General features: G+C 42.5%; 1 pseudogene; it reads left to right on the top strand.

The window, feature by feature from the left end:
• The first annotated feature begins 1,583 nt into the window (after nucleotides 1-1,583).
• On the top strand, nucleotides 1,584-4,676 carry LOC123128649 (heat shock cognate 70 kDa protein-like; annotated as a pseudogene).
• Nucleotides 4,677-5,243: the final 567 nt, after the last annotated feature.

The raw sequence follows: 5,243 nt of genomic DNA on the forward strand, positions 1-5,243 counted from the left end.
TTGGACTAAATGCTTGTCAAATCTTGAATTTGTAATCTCAAATGCACACTATATTACTTAACACATTTAAGAACTAATGCACGTTGTGATATGAAGACAATTTTTTTCCAATATAAGACAAATTTGATTGTCCGAGTTCAAGCATTAACTGATGTGAGTTGAAATATATAAGAAACATAGCGTAACATAATCCACATATTATTGAACTAAATATTATTCAAAGTTTGATTTGGACAATCAAATACACATTGTTATCTTATTCGCGGGAATCTAATTGTCATATGCAATTTCAAACTAGCAATGGGGCCATCCGATCTATTTCAGCTTCAAAGCCTTGCACGCAACAACTTTTCTACCACACACATGCAACATATTTGCAGTATTCCTTCTCCCGATGGTTAAAGACCACACAGAAAACGTCATCCCATTTCAAAATAACTCTTGCAGCAAAAATATTTATGTATGCAAGAAATCCATTGATCGTAGCAAAATCGCCGGGAAAGACGCGTAGGGCGTATGCATCATGGAAATAGTGTTTGCAATGGTGCAAATAACACTGACAACATGAACCAACAATTTGCAAAATACACCACAAAATCAGCATATCACGTTGGCATGTGTTTGCAATAGAACCGACACAAGCTTGTAGCATGTCGAGCAAACATATGTAGTATGAAAAATCTGTGAAATCCCTAACCTTCAGTTGGGAACACCGACCTCATCACCTAGGCTCACTGGCGTCGAATTCGGCTCACCGAAGCCCCGTCGGAGCCGGATCCGACGAGCCCGGACTCCCCTTCGGTATACCATCTCCCTGGGGGTATCGGCATGGTGGAGAACCTTGGTTTCTCGAAGCTCAACCATTGTCATGTCCATATGGTGGCGAGCGAGATTCTGTGATCTCTCATGTTGTGACGATGGACAAGGACAGTACGAGGAGCAACAACGCAACTATGTGAGAGCGGCGATGGGCGCGACAACCACATGGGATAGACGAGGAGTAGCAGGGCCACACACGCGGGGATAATTTCCCTGATTGATAATGCATTGCCATCATTTGCTTTAAATCTCCTTTCTTCTCTCTTCTTTTGGTATAATACCAAAGCCTCTAATTCATACTATTGCCTTAGACTTTCTTTTTATGCTTTTGCTTAGTTATAAGAAAAAAGTGATTGGCTATCTCGAAAAAAAAATCAGACAACTTGCGAATAGAGGCTCTCATTTGTTTCTCCAAAATTACTACTCAATCCCTCCGTCTCCAATGGTGTGACTAAAATTCTCTACCGATTTTGTTTTTAAGAAAATCTATACCGATTTAAAATTCGCCAACAACCTCTTTTTTTGAAATATTTCGCCAACAACCTTCATTTAACGGAGTATCTCGCTTGTGTAAAATTCTTCGGCTTCCGCAGTATAGACTAGATGCCTCGTACTACTATAAACGTTTCCCACTGGCCGGTGGTCTCTCGCCTTCCTATGCACGTTCAAATAAATACAACCCTGCAGTTCCCAATCCTCACGCTCGATCGCGCCTGTACTTCTGCACTCTTCGTTTTCCTCTGCTCGGCATCTGTCGCGTGAACATGGCAGCTGGCACTAAGGGCGACGGCTCGGCGATCGGCATCGACCTCGGGACGACCTACTCCTGTGTGGCCGTGTGGCGGCCGGTGCACCAACGCGTGGAGGTCATCGCCAACGACCAGGGCAACCTCACCACGCCTTCCTGCGTCGCCTTCACCGACACCTGGCGTCTCATCGGCGACGCGGCCATGAACCAGGCTGCCATGAACCCCGTCAACACCGTCTTCGGTGAGAGCTACCAACTGACCACCACCTGCTAGTTCTTCTTCTTTTTAGCGGCAATCGTTCTGTTCGTTTATTAAGTTTCTCAGGTTCATAGGTTTGTGTTGCATATATTTCATATTCTTCAGTTGCCAAATGCTCACTCAGGTATTCAGATTACTGCATCTTCTCTCCCATGTTCTTTTTGTTTGCTGAGATCGGTTTTTTTTCTTCAATATTGATCTGTGCCATGTTTTCTTTTTTTGCGGTGGTTCTGCCATGTAGTTATTTGTTTGTACAAGCTTCCAAGCACTAAGAACCCCTGTACTAGCTGGATTCAAAAAATGCTTGAATAAAATATACATCCAATTCCCATGTCCACTATATCCTAGTATATGATTACATTTGTGCAATCTATTATTTGATTAAAAGTTAGTACTACAACATAGGAAACACATACGAAAAAACAGGTTAATGATGACAGTGGAAACTTTCTTGTGAAATGTGGTGTAAAATAATACCCCCTCTGTACACAATGTAAGACGTTTTTAGTGTACTAATACTCACCAAAAACATCTTACATTTGTGTATAGTGGGAGTATTTAGGAAAAATCCTAAAACTTTAAAAATCAAGAAACTGCGTTAAAAGGTATATTTCCTAAGTTGCTATAAAAAATCCTTCAATCAAAAGAGGCCGCTTATATATGGACAGTATCAGGGTTTGGTGTAGAAACAATACATTGCAATTCCCCCATGAATATCAAGAAATATAATGTCAAAACTTAAGAGGTTATTTTTTGAAGGAAATAAAAACAGGACAAGTATTTCTGTTGTGGGATTTTTCAGATTGTATCATGTAACGATATTTGTTTATTTTGTGCCAATGCTTATAAACTGAATATAGTAACTAGCATCTCTAGTTATTTGTTTATTTTGATTGTAGATTATTATTTCATTGAGGACTGAAAAACTATAATTTTATATAGCTTAGTTACATTATAAAAAAGTTAGACAATATGAATAACCAAAACATATATTCATGAAAGCACATAGTTTTCTGTTATGCAAATGTTGAGCCGTTTTTTTTATTTTGGCAATATTGAGTGGCTTATTAATTTAACTCTTATCACACAATTGTAAGTTTCATAAATTGCAAATTAATGCACAACAAACTACATAATCAAGACCCAATTCCAGATAATTACGTATTAATTAGTGATTGGCCATATCAAAATACAACAAACAATAAATTTGCATTTGTGATGTGGGGTTGTTTTGTGAAAATGCTTTCTGAACCTGGTATTTTTGTTATCAAACTGGTTTGTAATAGCAAGGCGAAATGATATTTAAGTATATATGTTCTGTGATGCATTGGTTCTTAAATTTAGAATGAAGTGAAAATACTCTTTCGGTATTTAATTTCATAGATATATGTCTTCTTTTGCGAAATACACTATTGTATTGAAACTAACTACATCGATTTTTCCAGATGCAAAGCGGCTGATCGGTCGACGCTTCAGCGAAGAGTGGTGCAAGGAGATATGAAGTTGTGGCCTTTCAAAGTCATTTCAGGCCGTAGCGATCGACCAATGATCGTGGTGAAGTACAGGGGCGAGGAGAAGCAGTTCGCTGCTGAAGAAATATCCTCCATGGTGCTTGTCAAGATGAGGGAGACAGCGGAGACCTACCTTGGCACCACGGTGAAGGATGCTGTCATCACCGTGCCAGTCTACTTCAACGACTCGCAGCGCCAGTCCACCCTCGATGCTGGTGCCATTGCTGGCCTCAACGTCACGCGCATTATCAACGAGCCCTCCGCCGCAGCCATCGCCTACGGTCTCGACGATACTTCTGCTAATGGTGAAGCTAAGACGGTGCTCATATTTGATTATGGTGGTGGCACCTTGGATATCTCTGTCATCAAAATTGACAATGGTACCTTTAATGTCAAGGCCACGTCTGGTGACACCCACCTTGGAGGGGAGGATCTCAACAACCGGATGGTGGAGCATTTCGTGCAGGATTTCTTGAAGAAACACAAGAGTGACCTCAGAAGCAACCCGAAGGCGCTGATGCGGCTCAGGACTGCTTGCGAGAGGGCCAAGAGAATGTTGTCTTCCACGGCAGAGGCTAAGATCGAGATCGACTCCCTCCACGACGGCATTGACTTCTACGCGACCATCACCCGCGCCCGGTTCGAGGAACTCAACTTGGACCTCTTCAGCAAGTGCATTATGCATGTGGCGAAGTGCCTTGGCGACGCCGAGATGGACAAGTCACAGGTCCATGACGTTGTGCTTGTGGGTGGCTCCACCAAGATCCCCAAGGTGCAGCAGCTGCTGCAGGATTTTTTTCACGGGAAGAAGCTCTGCAAGAGCATCAACCCCGACGAGGCCGTCGCCTACGGCGCTGCTGTCCAAGCCGCCATCCATAACGGCCAGTACAACCAGAAGGTGAACGACTTGGTCCTTCTCGATGTCACGCCGCTGTCGCTCGGGATAGAGTTGGTAGGTGGTGTCATGAGCGTGGTGATACCCAGGAACACTACCATCCCGGCCAAGAAGGAGAGGGGTTATACAACCGACGTTGACTACCAGACCGCCGTGCCCTTCTCGGTGTACGAGGGGGAAGCAGGGTTGGTCAAGGATAACAATCTGCTCGGCATGTTCAATCTCACTGGCGTCCCTCCAGCGCCGAGGCTCGTGCCAAAGCTCAATGTGACGTTCGAAATCAATGCAAATGGCATCCTGGAAGTAACGGCGGAGGAAAGGCCGACCGGAAACAAGAACAGCATCACCATCACCAACGACAAGGGCGGGCTGAGCAAGCAAGAGATTGATAGGATGGTTCGTGATGCCAACAAGTACTAGTCCGACGACAAGAGAAAAAAGTGAAGGAACGATCATGGCCATGAGGGTCCTGAAGCTTGTTTAATCCTAAAATCACTCTGCTTTTGATTTACCATGGATGCTTATTAGTACCGGTACTATTCTGCAACTTCTGGCATTGCGCATGTGCATGTTCGTCCTAGCCTGGCTTGTGTTTACTGTTATTTTGTTTTGTGAACCATGTTCATCTGGTGACAGTGAGTAATTGCCTAAGGTGATCCGGTGCCTAGTATTTGCTTAAGTCAACGTAAAAGAATGTGTGTCTCAAGTGCTCATAGCATGCTTTGGTGTTTGTGTATCTCAAACATCACTCTTCGTTAGCAAGCCAAAATTCATTTTGTAAATTGAACATTTGTTTGCGCACAGCGACCCCTCTGATGGAGTACTTGCTCTGTTCAGGTTTTCATTTTTTCTGTTGGTTTCTTTCGCGGTTTCTTTTAATGTCACCTTTATTTTTTTAAAATATTCAGAAAATCTAAAACATGTTAAAAATAAAAAAAAATCGCATTTAAATAATTTTTAAAAATTACAAAGTATGTTCACAATTTTTTTAAACGAGCACATTTCTCCAAA

This window comes from Triticum aestivum, chromosome 6A (genome assembly GCF_018294505.1).
Source record: "Triticum aestivum cultivar Chinese Spring chromosome 6A, IWGSC CS RefSeq v2.1, whole genome shotgun sequence".
NCBI lineage: Eukaryota > Viridiplantae > Streptophyta > Magnoliopsida > Poales > Poaceae > Triticum > Triticum aestivum.